At 39.3% G+C, this 18,003-nt stretch overlaps 1 protein-coding gene across 1 annotated transcript in view; it reads right to left on the bottom strand.

The window, feature by feature from the left end:
• The window catches only part of LATS2 (large tumor suppressor kinase 2), an 84,687-nt gene extending 83,893 nt beyond the window's left edge, over window positions 1-794 (bottom strand). The window contains exon 1 of the mRNA XM_069080308.1: window positions 30-794. The gene's annotated coding sequence lies outside the window, so the exon portion shown is untranslated. The remainder of the gene's footprint in view (window positions 1-29) is intronic.
• Between the last annotated feature and the right edge of the window lie 17,209 nt (window positions 795-18,003).

The raw sequence follows: 18,003 nt of genomic DNA on the forward strand, positions 1-18,003 counted from the left end.
CAAACACCCCGCACCCAGCGCCTACTCACCTCCAGAGACGGGTGGGGTCTAGGGACAGCTGGGGCCGCTGACCAGCGGCTCCTCGGTGGCCTCTAGCGCGGAGCAGCCGTGCACGGGCGGCTCGGGCCGCTGCTGGCCCCGCAGGGAGGTGGGTGCCCCGGGCGGAGGCGGCAGCAGCGTAGGACTGGTGGTCGGCGGCGACAGGGGCTGCTGCTGCGGCGGCGGCTGCTGCTCCATCTTCCCCGGGCGCTCACGCCGCTGTTCCAACGCGCAGACCCAAGTGGGACATTCGCTACATTGTTGGCATTCCACGGGCGTCACGTGACCCCGCCTCCCGCGTCATTCTCCGCCCGCATACCAGCCCGGGCGGGGCGCCTGCTGCCGCCGGACCCGCTGCTGTTAGTCCGGTCCCGGCTCCTACCTCCAGCCTGCAACCCGGCCAGCACCCTCCCAGTTCCCCGTCACCCAGCCGGGGTCCGTCTCTGGCCACAGCCAGTGACTCTGATTCCACAGCTTTTGTTGTTATTTCTGCACTGCCACCCGCCGCCCAACTTCAGCCCCTTCTCAATTGCACTCCCTTATAAAAGTGTGTAGCTCCGCAGGCCCCTGTAGCCACTGGCTTCTTTAAAGATCTCCCTGGGCTTGCCGAGACGTAGACCCACTGGCCTGGAGGGGAAAGCGAGTCACTAAGCAGTTGGCAATCATCAGAAACATGGCGCAAGAAAGGGGACCCCTCCTAATTTCTTAAAGGACCCATCGGACCGTGCAAATAACGAAGGCTGTTTCTTTGCAAACCGAAATTTAGCCCCATCCTGTCCCACTTGATCTCGTATATTTTGTTTAAATAACTGCAGTACAATGTATAAAACAGTATACTTTCTGCTGGCGGTATTGAGTTTGACTTTTTTCCTGTACTTTGTACAGTGCTGCGTTAGCACTTTGGGACTATGTACTTAGTAGCAAACGAAAATGAAGCGATTGTGCAGAGAAACTGGGTGGGGAGAGACTACTGGAAGTCAGATCCAGAATCTATTCCTGGATCTTCCATTATGTCCAGTTGAACAAGTTATTTAGCCTTTCTTATAATGTCCTACTTTAAAACAAGCAATATAGTATTATGGAGACTCTTCACGAGTTTGTCCACGGGGTGATGCATTTTTTGACCATTGTTAACTTTCAAAGTCTACTAAAATTACAAAGGAGTTGCATTTTGGGATGTGGAGGGGAAGGTGGGGGGCAGTACCAATACCAATGAAATCATCAATCCTTGAAATATCTTAATTTACTATCTTCATACGTTAAAGGGGGACTTAAATGTCCACATTGAGAATTAGTGGAAAGCTGAGGTGAATTCTTATTTAACAATAAACTACTCTATTTTTTGAGTTATTTAAACTCCCTAGGGAATAATAATAATAAAGAATTGATCATAGCTCATCAGAATTATTTCAGCACTCTCCTACATTTCCCTTCCTACCTTCAATCGTCAAAATCATACTCTTTTTATATACTGGTCTTTCAGAAAGCCTCCTCAGATTATTCCAGTCACACTGACCTGTGATTCCCTGTTTGTGGTCAGACCAAGGTTAGAATATTAATGCATTTGGATCTTTATCACTGCTTAATTACTTAGTTATCAATCAACAAATATTTAAAAAGCACTTACTGTGTGTCCAGTACTGGGTTAAACAATGATAACAATAGAGAGGCGGGTGGAATAATGGATGGGGAGGCTGTCTAGGCCTCAGAAAGTGGTCCATGCTGAATGCCCAGGTATAGGAGAAGGAGGGTCTAATGTTCCAGCCCCTGGTGACCCAGCAGTGAGAGAAGTGAGAGAGAGGAAAGGAGACCTGAGACCTCTATTTGTAGAGAGAGAAGGATTCAGTAAGGAGAGTAAGAAGAAGATGAAATAGAATCACAGAGATATAATTGACTGTATTTGGCACCAGTTTGGATATGGAGGGTGTGGGAGAGGGAAAAGGTGAGGTTGACTTTGAGGTTTCACATCTGGTTGACTGGGAAGATATGGTTCTGTCAACAATAATACGGAAATTTAGAGGGTTAAGGACAGGTTGGGGGAAAGGTGTGTTCAATTTCAGATATATTCATTTTGAGTTGGGATGACCACGTGTAGATATCTAGCAAGCAGTTGGAGATCTAAGACATAAATTCAGGAGATAGAGTGGGACTAGATGTGCAGATTTGAGAATCTTCTTGGAGGTGATAAATGATTAAAGGGCAGCAGATGAGAACAGGAAGGGAGTGAATGTTCAAAGAGAAGTAGAGAGGGTCTAGGAAAGAGCTTTGGAAAACACCTAAACAGAAGGAGCTGTATATAGATGGATGAATTAGAATGATAACTTATAAGGAATGACCAGACAGATAAAAAGGGAGCCTGAAGAGAGAGAGTCATGCCTAGGGAGGCAAGAATATCTTTTTAATATATAAATTCTTTCCTTGGACAGTCATGTATTAAACTCCTATTATGTGCAAAGCTCTGTACATGGCATTGGGGGATGTATGATAATTAAGGTATGGTAGCTGCCCTTTTAAAATTTACAATCTAGCAAGGGATACATACGAAAATATGGAATAGTATACAATAATGATGTTGTGGAATTCGTTTGTAGGAGCAGAAGACAGGTGCAAAGTACTTTGTAAGGTCAGAAGAAAGAGATAATTTCCAAATGAGGCAATAGGGAAAGGTTTCTTAGAGGAGTTAACCAGTGTTGTTAAACCTTCAACCTTGAGGACACATATGGTCCTCTAGATTCTCAAGTTCAGCCCTTTGAGTGAATCCAAACTTCACCGAACAAATCCCCTTAATAAAAGGATTTGTCCTGTAAAACTTGGTCTCCGTCAAAAGGCTGTACCCAAGAACCTAGAAGGCCACATGTGGCTTCAAGGCTGCAGATTCTCCACCCCTGATAGCCTCTGAGATGAATCTTAAAGGGTGACTTGAATTTCTAAAGCCAGGGTGCAGATGGGGGTTGGGAAGGGGAGAGCATTCTAAGCATGAGAACCATGTAAGCAAAGACCTAAAGATGGGAATGCATCCAGGAGACAGTAAATAGTCCCTGTTAAGAAATTCAGTAAATGGGGCAAAGGATATTGTAAGAAGTTGCAGGAGTTGAGGAATTTCACTTGGGATGAATCCAGATCTGTTAGACTAGGTGAGGTTAGCTCTTTAAAATTATCATAAAATTACCTTATTTTAGACAGGTCACAATCTGCCAGTGAGATTAGATTAGTTAGCTTTCTGAAAGAAAGGGTTTTAACTAGGACAGAAGAGAAAACTCCAGTGTCCTGCCCAGGCTAGAGAGAAAGAAAGTTTCCAGTCATTGTGAAAATACAGTACTTTGAGACCAAGAAAGGGTAAATGCAGATCCCAAGATTAGGAACAATGGGAAAAATTACATAAATTATATAACTTATATTTAGATTAAAAGTTTTGATTTGTTTAATCTGATGGGGATTGGTGTAATAGTGAATGGGATGAATATTAAATTCTCAAAGTATGATTTTAATTTTTACAAGTTGCTTTACTAATATCTATGTTCTGTATTTTGCAATATTCATTGTAATATTCTGATTGTAAGCCCCTGACAAGCAGTGCTTATATCTCTTCTTTGGTACTCTTACCACTTGGCACCTGGTACAGATTACCTGTAGACATGAAAAAACCTGCAGTAAGATGGGTTAATCAGGAAATACTTCCTAGAGGAGATGACTTTTGAGCCTGGCCCCTCATGAAAATTGACAGGGATGCATGAAAGGCTAGGGGCCACTCTTAAAAGGTCAGTGGACAGACAAGAACAAAGTTACAGAAACCCAGGCAGTTGACATTTAATTTGCCTAACCCTACAAAATGTTATCTTAGGGTTTATATGATTCCCACCCTGAGCCTTTCAGAGAAAAGGTGGCATTGACAGTATGGTATAATCAAAAGAGGACTCTATTTGGAGCTAGAGGAACTGCGTTCAAATCTCAAATCTGACACTTTGCTCCCTGTATAACCTGGGACAAATTATTTAAACTTTCAGGGACTCGGTTTCTTCATCTATAAAGTGAACATCTTGGACCAGATCACTTCTGAGGTTCCTTCCAGCTCTAAACCTAGGATCCTATGGGTCTTCTAAAGTAGTAAAGGAGCTCATTTATTTACTTCAATGGGTCAGGTGTCCTAAACAAAAAGAGGCAAGGACAGTTAATTTGAACATAAGTAGATAGAAAAGAATACTATGTGCAGCCCTGATGTCAGGAAGGCTAAAGCTCAGAATCTGCCGAGGCTCTTGTTAAATACTATGCACAAAATTTAACAAAAATAGTCAACAAAATGCTAAGGACAGCTGGGACATAGGGAGTTTATCAGAAGAAGAGCACTATGGTTATGTTTCAGAGTAGGTGCCCAAGCTTACAACTTAGGTTTTCGCCTCTCTCTAACCCTTTCCCATACAAATTCAATCCTTTGACAAGTATTATCTTTTCTACTCTCCCAACTTCTCTCATATACACCCTCCTTCTCTCCTCTGATAGTAGCACTACCCTGCTGCAGGGCCTCATCATTCATGCCTGGACTATTTCAGTAGCCTGCTGGAGGGTCTGCTTGCCTCAACTCTATCCCTGTTTCAGTCCATCCTCCACTCATTTTTCAAGTTGTTCTTCCTAAAGCATACATCTGACCTATTTGATCAACTCCAATGGCTTCCCATTACCCCCAGGATCAAATAAAAAATTCTTAGTGTTTTAAAAACTTCCATAACCTGACCCCTTTCTATCCAGTCTTCTGACATCTTACTTCCCTCTACATGCTCCAGGATCCAGTGACAATGGTTCTTTGGTGTTCCTCAATACATGATACTCCTTCTCTGGACTTCAGGCATCTCACTGACTGTTCCCATGCTGGGTACACTCTACCCCCTCATTCCTGACTCCTGGCTTCCCTAGCTTCCTTTAAGTCTCAACTAAAGCACCACCTTCTACTGAAAGTCTTTCCCAGTCCCCCTTAACCTTAATGTCTTCTTCCTGAAATTATCTACAACTTACCCTGAATACACCTTGTGTGTACACGGTCCTGGTCTGTATCTCATCTGTCTCCCTCATTAGACTGAGCTTCTTGAGAAAGCAGGGACTGTCTTTTGCCTTTCTTTGTATGTCCAGCACTTAGCACAGTGCCTGGAACCTAGTTGGTACTTCATAAGTGTTTATTGACAGATGGAAAGGCTAAGCAAATTGTGGCTCAAATTATTTTTACTGTGCTATAAGAAATCGTGTCCTCGAGAGATACGTAGTGGAGCAGAGTAACTTGAGCAGGACCACAGAGCTAGCATGAGTTAGAGTAGGAGTTAAAGTAAGGAGATATTCCTCACTTTAGGATCAGCCTTCTATCCACTACCACTTGGCCTCCGAAAAAAAATAAAGAAGAAAAAAGCTTTAAAAGCAAAGATCCTTAAACAATTTCTGCCGTGAGCTTTTTTAGCTGTCTCAAACCTATAGACCCCTTCCCATCCCTTGACTCGCTTCTTTTTTTCTTGTTCTTTTTTTATTAATAATTTATTTACTTTTAGTTTTCAAAATTCACTTCCATAAGATTTTGAATTTTGAATTTCTCTTCCTCCCTCTTATCCTCTGTCCCCAAGATGGCATGCAATCTGATATAGGTTCTACTCATACATTCATATCAAACATTTTCACATTAGGCATGATGTAAAGAAGAATTAGAACTAATGGGAGGAACCATGAGAAAGAAGACACAGGGGAGGCTAGGTGGCACAGTGAATAGAGCACCGGCCCTGGAGTCAGAAGGACCTGAGCTCAAATCCGGCCTCAGACACTTAACACAAAAACTAGGCATACGACCTTGGGCAAGTCACTTAACCCTAATTGCCCTCCAAAAAAAAAAGAAAGAAGACACAAAACAAAACAATGAAAGAAAAGGAGAGCGAATAGTATACTTCCATCTGCATTCAAACTCTAAAGTTCTTTCTCTGGATGTGGATAGCAAAGGAGTTGTCTTAGATCCTTGTATTGCTGAGAAGAGCTAAGTCAATCAAAGTCAGCCATAGCACAACGTGTCTGTAACTGTGTACAATGTTCTCCTGGTTCTGCTCCCTTCACTCACTTCTTTCCAGGTTTTTCTGAAGTTTGCCTGCTCATAATTTCTTATAGCATAATAGTATTCCATTACATTTATACACCACAACTTGTTCAGCCATCCCCTAATTGAGGGACAGCCCCTCAATTTCCGATTTTTGGCCACCACAAAAAGAGCTGCTATGAATATTTTTTGTACATGTGGGTCCTTTTCCCATTTTTATGATCTCTTTGGGATACAGACCTAGATGTGGTATTGCTGGGTCAAAGGGTATGCACAGTTTTATATCCCTTTGGGCATAGTTCCAATTTGCTCTCCAGAATAGTTGGACTGGTTTACAGCTCTACCAACAATGTGTTAGTGTTCAAATTTTCCCACATCTTCACCAACATTTATCATTTTCCAGTTTTGTCATGTTAGTCAGTCCGATAGGTGTGATCGTGGTACTTCAGAGTTGTTTTCCTTGACTCACTTCTTAAAGTGGCCTATTCACTGAATGGCTGTTGCCTCACTCAAAGTGAGAACTTGAAAAGACCTTAGCTTAAAAAGGTCAAGGTCCCCCACTGCATCCTGGGCCATCTGCAGTTGTCCTGATTGATATTTGGCCACTGGATCCAAATGGTTCTGGAGGAGAAAGTGAGGCTGGTGACTTTGCACAGCCCTCCCTCATTCAAATCAAATTCAATTACAAGTCATTTCATCATCTGCCTGATGTCATGGTTCTTTTGGAGAACAAAGGACAAACCACATAGAGCCCTTCTCAGAATGTTTTTAAATGAATAAATTAGAATACATAGGATTGCAAAGGAAACAAATTATATTGAAATAGCTATTAAAATTTAAAAGAAATTTTATAGAGTCCAAGTTAAGAACCCCTGCTCTAATGCAACAGAGACAAATCCAAATAAAGAGAATGAAGTTTAAGAGATTGGGAGGTGGTAGAGTAACACCAGGAACCAGGAAAGAAGGGTAGAAGAGCCTTTGAGAAATAATGGCTACAATGTTCTTCCCACAGAGGATGGATCTACATTTTCTAAGGAGTGAGGAACTTCTTATGATCCATAGAAGGGTAAAGTGAGGTACATATGAACCAAGATTGAGGGCATCTATTACTGGCCTCAGCAAGATCTCTGTCATGGTGGTAGATAATTTCTTTCCAAAAGATCTGGAGGCAGCTTAGAGGTCATCCTGATGGGAATAGTTGGAAGGTGTGATGTATTCTGAGGTTAGGCATTCAGGACATGATCTGAGGATCACTGCTACCCACTACTGTCTTTTGGTGATTCATGTGACAGGGAAATGATACTGTGAGAAGAGATTTGGAAAAAATATCTGGGGATTATGAAGTGGTGGGCAGGAAACTGAAGGATTTGGGGGACATGACTGATGTTTTAATCACTACTGTTGATGGAAGTTTAAATAAAGTGAAGGTATGAGAAATGAAGAGACATCATAGATAGTGTTGGAAAAAAAAGAATTTAGCTTTCTGGGTAAAGGCAGAAGATGGAGGAATGAAGAGCCAGGGAAAATGTATTTGCCTAGAGAGGGATTTGATATGTATAAGAGTTTCAAATGGAAGGTAGAGGAGAAAGGAGAAAAATGTCCAAATATAGTTGATAAAGCTGATACCTTAGAGTCAAGTCAATAAATCAACAAATATTTGTTTTTATTTTTAAAATTTTATTATTTTTCCTTTTATTTACATTTTAAAGTCATATATGTTGGTTTCCTTATTCTTCCTTTACTTTATGTTAGTTCATATGTCTTCTCATACTTCATTGTATCCATCATCTTAATTTTTAAAATAGTATTTTTTTCCAATTGCATGTATCAAAAGCATTTATTAAGCATGTACTGTGTACCAAGCACTGGGGATATAAATACAAACAGAAAGACAGTCCCTGCCCTCAAGGAGCTTATATTCTAATGGGGGAAGACAGCATATAAAATGAAGCTGAAGGTGAGGGGGGCGTGGCATGATAGGGAAAGTCCAAATGGTCAGAAGTATAGCTTGGAGAGGAATGACAGACAACCTGGAAGAATGAAGACGTAGGGAGTAATAGATAAGATACAGGAAGATGCCTAGCAGTAGAAATGCTCGCTAATTCATAGGAGACATTGATGGAAAAGAGGACAGAAACAGTAATATAAAATGGGCTTAATTATTTATACTTGAGAGTATATAGCAGTAATAAACAAATAAGTAGGAGAGTTTAACAAGAGATAACTATGACGTCACAGGTATCACAGAGATTTGATCAGTCTGGAAGTATCACTCAGTACTAGAGGCTGGCAATGGAAGGGGTCACATTGTTCAAAAGGAACAGATTAGATTAAAGCAGGGGTATGTTGGTAAATATTTAACAACCGGCTCTGGTAGGGGGGCAAGGGATAGGGAGGTAGGGAGAGGGTGGGGGAAATGTACTCACAACACATTTTTAAGCTTAATTTCTGCATTATTAACATTCTAACATCACTTTATTAGGTCTAGACAAACAATAAAATATAAATCAGGTGTGGCTAGGTGGCTCAGTGAGTAGGGCACCAGCCCTGAAGTCAGGAGGGTCTGAGTTCAAATCCAGCCTCAGACACTTGATACTTAACTAACTGTATGACCTTGGGCAAGTCACTTAACCTCAATTTCCCTGCCTTCCCCCCTCCAAAAAGACCAAAAACAAAACAAAACTATAAGTCAAGTCCTGGTTTGTAGCAGTGTAAATCCTTACACTGAAAATTTAACAATTGCTGTCACCAGTTGGAAGAGGCAATATATCATATCCCTGAGACCGGGGATGGGTGTGGAGGCACAGAAATTAAATATTCATTCTTTCATTCAACAAATATTTATTAAGGATCAAGAAAATATTTGTTTGAATGGAAATCCATGAACCTAAGGGATGAAAAATGATAAAGACCATTTGAGTAAAGATTGTAGGAAATAGCAACAACTCACATATTGACTCTGTTGACAAATCATGTCTTTTCTGCCTTCCCAGCATCTCTTGTTTATGTCTTTTTTTTCCTCTGACACAGCTGTCACCCCGGGGTAGGACTTTACCTCATACCTGGACAATTATAATAACCTGCTGGTTGGTCTCCTAACCTCAAATCTTTCCTAACCAATTCATCTTCCACTCAGCTGCTAAACATGTTCTTCCTAAAGTGCACTCAATGATCAGTGGCTCCCTATTACCCCCAGGATCAAATATAAAATACTTTGTTAGGTTTTTAAAGTCCCTCACAACCTGAATCTTTCCCATCTTTCCAGTGTTATTATACTTTACTTCCTTCCATGTACTCTACAATACAGCATATTGACCTTGGCTGTTCCTCACATCTCAACTTTTCATTGGTTATCCCTCCTGCCTGTGTTGCTCTCCCTCTTCACCTAAGTCTCCTGGTTTCCCAGAAGGCTCAACTCAATTCCCACCTTCTGCAGGAGGTCTTTCCTAGTTCTCCTTACTGGTACTGCTTTCCTTCTAAGATTACTTCCTATTTACATTTATAAGCACAATTCTTTGCATGTCCTTTAGAATGTGAGCTCCATGAGGGCAGGGACTTTGTTTTTGCCTTTCTATCTCTAGCACTGTTAGCACTTGGAACAGAGTAAGTGCTTAGTAATTTTGATGATGACTCAGTATAAGGTTAGGAGCATAATACTGGCCACAAGATCAGCCGGAGGAATTAAATGTTATAAATCAGAAATTTGGCACAGATAAAATCTATAATTGTGATATTGATGAAAAGCAGCATGGCATAAAAGATAGAGAGCTGGTGTGGCATCATTAATATGTAGGCTAAAGTCCTGCCTCTGATACATACTGTGTGACCTTGAGTAAGTCATTTAACTTCTTAGCCCTCCGGGTAACTTTTTAAAACCATAAATTATAATGAAGTTGTCAGCCTACATTTATGAAAAGAGTTTTTACACTGTGATTTCCCTACACTGTTTAAAACTTCAGAGCTAGATGCCACCCTTCTTATGACCCACAGGGACTTGAACTAATTGTACCCCTTGGACTTCTGCTAGAGGTACTTCTATAATAAAACCAAAGAATTTAATACATTTTGTGACTTACCTTACTAATAATTTCATCTTTTAGAAGATAGTGAAAGCAACAAGGAAAGACTGCTATTCTGGATTTGATCTTGACCAATGAGGGGAAACTGATTAATGAATTGGAAAGTCCTGCAACCTTGGGAGGCCATAACCATGTCATCTTTGTGATAAATAAGGATAGGAATATTAGACATAGCCTGGACTTTAGGAGAGCAGATTTCAAAGAATTCAGAGACAGGATAGGTAGGATCCAGCGGCCTAATACTTTCAAAGATGGACAGAATGCACTTAAAAATAAAATTTGAAGGAAAGAAAGAGAGAAGTATCTAAAAACAGACAATGTAACTACAATAGGAACTCATAGGCTAAATGAAATTTTAAATAGCTAAGTTATGTAAGAGTGGCAGGGCACTTTTGGAATAGTGTCAGGAAAGCCAAGGATCATTTCAAATTGAGGCTTGTGACAAATACTGAAGACAACGAAAAAGGACCTTTTTAGCTATTTGCAGAGGGAGAGGGCAAGAGTCAGAGAAAAAGATAAGCTACATGGGGTGGAAGGTACAATGACAAGAGAAAACAGAAGCCAGAACTGCTCAATATTTCTTTTGTTTCTGGTTTTTTGTTTGTTTGTTTTAGTCCTTGGAGAATAATTTTTAGAACAAAAGTAGTTAACAGGGAATTAAAACCAAAGCTAATTAAGGAGATGGTAAGAGAATTTCTAGCTGGCTTCAATTAATTTATGCCACCAGGTCTAGACTAACTATGTCCTTTAGGCACTGACAGAACTTGTAAATGTGATTGTTAAACTACTGTCAGCAATCTTTGAAGAATCATGGCTAATGAGAGAAATTTCATTGAAAAATCAAATAAATGTTCTTCTTGATTTTCAAAAAGGGAAAGAAGGTGGATACTTCAAATTATAGACTAGCAAGCCTAAAATTGATTCCTGATAAAATTTTGTAGTGGATTACTAAAGGGTTTGTAAACACTTAGGAAAGGCAAAAATAAGCATTGTAAACCAGCATGAGTTCATTAAAATCAAGGCATACAAATTTTTTTTCTGACAAAGGATTTATAGCTAAGCTATATAAGGAATTGACACATACATAAAAGAAAGAATGATTTAGAGAAAATCATACAACCTTGCCAACTGGGTACATTATAAATTCTTGTTATTGAACTTCAAATTGGTCTTCACTGAAGCAATTTTTTTATTCTTTACTAATTGATTCTCTATCTCACTCTTCACAAAAGGATCTCCAAACTTCTTTTATATCCTCAAGACTCCCTAAGTTCCCCACACCCCCACCTTTCCATCTGCTGAGGATCTGGCTGACCTTTTACTTTACTGATAAAATTAAAGTCATGATTGTATGCCACCATGGGGGGGACGGGGGGAGGGAGAGAATATTTGAAACTCAAGGAATTGTGGAACTGAATCTTGTAAACTAAAAGTAAACAAATTAATAAAGAACAAAAAAAAATTAAAGCCATTACAGTTCTACTCTTTATCTCAAAACCCCATCACATCATCCCTCTCTCCCAATGTAACCCTTCTCCCTACCAAGGTCAGCTCTTGTGTCCTTGATCCTGTTTTCTCCCTTTTTCTCCCTCCTTCTCCCCACTACCTTCTGGTTCTTTTCTTGCTTCCTTCAAAATGCCCAAGTTTACCCCATCCTTTAAAACAAACAAACAAAAACCTTCAATAAATCCTACCCTTTCCTCAAGATATCACCCTATGGTTCTCCCTTTCCTAGCCAAACTCCTAAATAAAACTGTGTACATTCCCTGCCTCTACTTCCTTTCCTCTCACTTATTTTTCAACCTTTTGCAGCCTCGATTTCAACCTCATCACTTGACTGCAACTTTTCTTTTAGGTATCAGTAATCTCTGACTTTTCAAAAATGATAGTATTTTTTTCAATCCTAAACCTTCTTGTAGTGTCTGCTGTATTTGACACTAAGTACCATCTTCTCTATATTCTCTCTGTGTTTTCACGACACTCTTTTCTTCTGGTTTTCCTCCTAGTTGTTTCATTGGTTATCTTCAGTCTCCTTTGCTAGATATTTCCCAAGGTTAGATCCTAGGCTCCATACTCTTCTCTCCCTGTACTCTTTCTCTTGGGGACCTCGTCATCTGTATGCAGATGATTCATAGATCTATATATCCAAATCATCTCCCCTCTGAGCTTCACTTACCCATCACCATTGCCTATTGCACATTTCAAAGATCCTTTTGGCATCTCAACTCAAAATGTCCAAAACAGAACTCCCTATAATTCCTTCCAAACCACCTCTCCTCCAAACTTCACAAGTGGCTTTTCTTGAGCCCAAATCTAGCTATGTTACTCCATGTTGCTACTCAATGAACAGACAGTTCTCAAAAATAGGAAGGCAAACTATCAACAACCACATGAAAAAATTTCCAAATCAATAATAAGAGAAATGTAAATTAAAATAATTCTGAGATTCCACCTTAAACCATTTAGATGGGCAAAAATAAAAAAAAAGGGAATAGTACAATTGTTGTTATGAGAGGATTGTTGGTGGAACTCTGAACTGATTCTCCCTCAAAAGCTGGAAAGCAACTTGAACTGTATCCAAAAAGTAACCAACCTGCATATCTTTTAATCTAGTGATATGACAACAAGCCTTATAATCCAAAGAGATAAAATAAAGAGGAAACTTTATATGTACAAAAAAAATTGTAGTATCATTTTTTGTTATAGCAAAGAACCTGAAACAAAGTGAATGCCTATCAATTGAGGAATGACTGAACAAATGATGGTTTGTGAGTATAATGGAATATTATTGCACTCTAGGGAATCAAGAAAAGGACAGATTCAGAAAAACTGGGAGAGATTTGTATGAACTGAGATATAGTGAATTGATAAGAAGCAAACAACAATTTACACAAATGAATACAACATAGAAAACAACTGTGAAAGACTTCAGAATGATATTCAAGGCAACAATCAATCACAGCTCCAGAAGACTGATCATTATGCATGCTTCCCACTTCTTAGAAGAGAAGTGATGAACTAAAGGACGAATGTTTTCAGACACAAACAGTGTGTGAATTTGTTGTACTTGACCATCATCATACCCTGAAAATAGAGCTTTGGGGGAATGTAAAAGGTAGCAACAATGATACCAAAAGTAAAGAAAAAATTGTCACTGAATCATTTTAAAATAGAAGAAAGCTAAAGGAATTTCAGAAGAACTCATAGAGAAGCAGGGAAGTGTTATAAATACTATATTAAATGTGAATGTTAAATAATACTAACAAAAAATAAACCCAAAACCAAACTGTAAATAGTAGAGATTCATGGTTTCATTTGAAGTCTCCTTTTTAATCTTCTTGCACGGGGAAATGTTCTTGTTTGTTAATGTTTGTCAAGTTCATTATAATAACAAGAGGAATTGTAATTTTTTTTTTTTTACTCAATGCATTCCAACATTTTTTTTTTTAGACTAATGGTTTAGGGTAATGCTTAGGATATATCCTGTCTTGATTTTAGCAAGGCATTTGACAAAGTATGTCATAATATTCCTATGGACAAGATGGAGAGATGTGGACTGAAAAGTAGTATAATTAGATCAATTCAGAACAGAATGACGGACTAAATGCAAAGAGTAGTGACAAATGGATCAGTGTCAACAGAGAGGGATGTTGAAGAGTGCAACCAGGCTCTGTCCTTGGTCCTGTTCTGCGTATATATATCTATATCTATCTATATCTATATCTATATCTATCTATCTATCTATCTATCTATCTATCTATCTATCTATCTATCTATCTATCTATCTATCTATCTATCTACCTGACTCCAGGGCCGGTGCTCTATTCACTGCACCACCTAGCCATCCCTGCATAATATTTTTAAATCAATAATATGGATGAAGACAGATAGCATGATTACCAACTTTATTAGTGACACAAAATTCAGAGGAAAAACAAATAAAATGAAAGATGGAATCATAATTCACAAATATCTGGGCATCTGTATCAGCAATGCCATATTCACAATGCCTATGGAGATTACAGATATAATTATCCATCACAAAATACGTCATGCTTGCCATATGGGGGAATAAACTAGAAAATTTATTAAGATATCAAAGACTGAGTTCCAAAACCAGAAAGTGAAAGCCATCAGAGTAGTTATGACATTGGCACAGGTAGATAAAGTAGAAAGCACCCACATTTTCAAGCCTTTAAAACAGAACAGGCTACCTCAGGCAAAGGTCCTCCTCTTCCCACTCACAGCAACCACCCAGCGTCCGGGAAGCACGCTCCCAGCAGCTCCGGCCCCTGGCAGTCCTCAGCAGGAGTCCTTAGAAGAAATTCTGGCTGACTCAAAAAGGGCTTTGCGCTGTCGCTGCCTCTGCTGCTGCTGCCGCCGTCGCCACCACCACCAGCCACCACAGGAACTCTAGTTTGGCTTCCGCTTTCTCTTGCTCCGCCCCTTCCTGCTACATCAGCAAGTCCAATAGGGCATGGAAGATCTTTAAATCCCATAACCCTTACAGCATCCTGAAACACTGGGCTAGCTAACAAGATGAAATTTAGTAAGGGATAAACATTGGATCCAAAAAATCAATTGTGGAAGTACAAGACAGTGAAAACAGCACATTAGAGTAGTACCTAGTTCAGGCCCTAATCAGTCCTCTCCTATCACATTACCCTCCTAATTGTTTTCCCTGCCCTTAGTTTCTTGCTTGTCCAGTCTGTCCTCTCCACAAGTGCCAAATTGATATTTCTAAAAGAGATATGTGACCACATCACCTCCTTACTAAAAAATCTCCAGGATCTCCTTCTACTATTGCCTCTAGGATAAAATGTAAACTGCTCAGCCTTCACAATCTGGCTCACACCTGTCTTTCCAGTCTTACTCCATTATCATTTTCCTTTATACACTCTGTTGTAATCAAACTGAGCTACCATCTCTTCTACAGACATGACACTTCTCCTTTCACCTTCCTGATCTTTGAAGCACTTATCTCTGGGGATGTAGCAAATTTTGGATCAAGGTCAAAAGTCATACAGTCTAGTTTCCACTGGTGTGATGGTTTTCAAAGCTCTTTGATCTAATTAAAAGGACTTTAAACTGAAAATAGAAGAGGAGGAGGAAATAAAGATGTTGGATAGTTTTTCTCTATTGCTTTTCACTTTCCTTTATTCTTTTTTTTTTCTTTTTGGAGGGGGGAAGGCAAGGCAATTGGGGTTAAGTGAATTGCCTAAGGTCACATGACTAGTAAGTGTTAAGTGTCTGAGGCCAGATTTGAACTCAGGTCCTCCTGACCCCAAGGCCAGTGCTCTATTCACTGTACCACCTAGCCACCCCACTTTTCTTTATTCTTTCTTATAAGGGGGTGGCTAAGTGTCACAATGAACAGAGCACCAGCCCAGGAGTTAGGAGAATGTGAGTTCAAATCCAGCCTCAGACATGTAACACTTACTAGTCATGTAACCTTGGGCAAGTCACTTAACCCCAATTTTCCTGCCTTACCTCCTCCAAAAAGCTATATATATATATATATATATATATATATATATATATATATATATATATATATATATATATATATATGTTCTTTTTTATAGGGTATAGCTCTCTAGGTGAGGGGAGAGAATAGATTTGAAAACAAAGGTCATATAAAAATTTGAAAATCATAATAAAGAGATATATTAGAGTGGGAAAGGTGACACAGGACTCTAGACAGACAAATGTTCCAGTTTTCAAAAAAAAAGGGGAAGCAGGCAGAGTTTAACTAGAGAGGGTAGGATGGATTGATATAAGGAAAACTTTCTAACAATTAGTTCCATTCCAAAAGGGAATGGGTCATCTCAGGAGACAGTGGTTTTCTTCTCACTATAAGTCTGTAAGCAAAGGCTGAACGGCCATTTCTTCAGTATTTTATAGAGTGGATTGTTCTTCAGAAATGAATCTAAATAAATAGCTTCTGAGGTTTCTTTCAATTCAGATTCAGTAATTCTGTGAGACCAATAAACTTGGCTTCTCTTCCTGGCAAAATTAATGTTTTTATTCCTTTTTCAGTGGGGTCAAACTTTCTTTTTTATTGAATAATATTTTATTTTTCCCAATTACACATAAAGAAAAATTTTAGCATTCATTTAAAAAATTTTGGTTCTAAGTTTTCTCCCTCCCTTCCTCCCTTTGTTGAGAGGATAAGCAATTTGATATAGGTCATACATGAGCAATTATGTAAAACATATTTCCATATTAGTCATATTGTTAAAGAAGACACAGAGCAAAAGAAAAACACCACTCACATACAAAATAAAGAAAGCTTAAAAAAAGTATGCTTCAGTCTGCATTCAGACTCCATCAGTTCCTTCTCTGGATGTAGAGAGCATTTTTCATCATGAGTCCTTTGGAATTGCCTTGGATCATTGTATTGCTCAGAATAGCTAAGTCATTCAAAATGTTGCTGTTGCTATGTACAATGTTCTGGTTCTGCTCACTTCAATCAGCATTAGTTCATATAAGTCTTTCCAGATCTTTCTGAAATCAGCCTACTCACTATTTATTATAGTACAATAGTATTCCATTATAATCATATACTACAACTTGTTCAGCCATTTCCATATTGATGGGCATCCCCCCAATGTCCAATTCTTTGTCCTGGCAAAATTCCAAAACATATTATTAAGAGGATGGTTTGTGAGCACTTGAATCTAGAAGGTTAAATTAAGTTGGTAGAAGTTTTCCAGTCAAGTTAGACTTGCAATATGGAAAAACTTCCTCAGAGGTAGAGTTCCCCTTCAATGGAGATTTTCAGGCAGAGGCAGCTTGACCACTTGTTGGCTCTTTCATAGAGAGAATTCTTGGTTAGGAATGGCTTAGAAGCATAGAAGATGGCTTCTATGGTATTTCTTTTTTTTTTTTTTAAAGCAATTGGGGTTAAGTAACCCGCTCAAGGCTACACGGCCAGTTATCATTTCTGGGCATGGTGCTGAGTATCTGAGCCCAGACTTGATCCAGGTCATCCCAACACCGGAGCCGGCGCTCTTTTACTCGCTGAGCCATCTGGCCGCCCCTAAGCAATTGGGGTTAAGTAACTTGCTCAAGGTTACACGGCCAGGTGTTTCTGGGTGGGTGCTAAGTGTCTGAGCCTGGGATTCGATCTCCAGGTCTTCTCAACACTGGAGCCAGTGCTCTTACTCCCTGTGCTACCTGGCCGCCCCGCTTCTATGGTATTTCAACCCTTAGATTTAAAAAAAAAGTTCTTTGACTAGTTTTGCTTGATCCTGGAAGTAAAAACTAAAATTATTGTGTTTCAGTTACAGGAACATGAATTTTTATTCATTAGAAGAAAAAATTTTTCTGACAAAGCAATAAAAAAAATGAGTTGAGCTGCCTTGTGAGAGAGTGTGCTCCCTCCTGTTGGAAGTCTTTAAGGGGAGATTAGATGGTCACTTTTCATGGATGTTGTAAGATGAGATTTGTGCTTTGAATAGGAAATGAACTACAAGGTTCAAGGAGAGAAGGAACTCTGAAGTTCCTTACAATTCCATAATTCTATGATTCTTGATATAAGATATAATTGCTCCTTTTCCTTTTACATATATATGTATATATATATATATATATACATGCACATACACACACACACATATATCCCTTGCAAACATGACACAAAGAAGATTTATTGGGAATGGGATGGTGACATGACCAGAGAGTACTTAGAGGAAATTTTCTCTCTCTCTCTCTCTCTCTCTCTCTCTCTCTCTCTCTCTCTCTCTCCCTCCCTCCCTCCCTCCCAAAAGAATGTATATACACATTTCTAAATAAAGGTGAAATAGGTAACTATCAATCAACAAG

Source organism: Petaurus breviceps, unplaced genomic scaffold (assembly GCF_028583685.1).
Source record: "Petaurus breviceps papuanus isolate PSGF00001 unplaced genomic scaffold, PetGlider_PUasm1.0 91133, whole genome shotgun sequence".
NCBI classification, from domain to species: domain Eukaryota; kingdom Metazoa; phylum Chordata; class Mammalia; order Diprotodontia; family Petauridae; genus Petaurus; species Petaurus breviceps.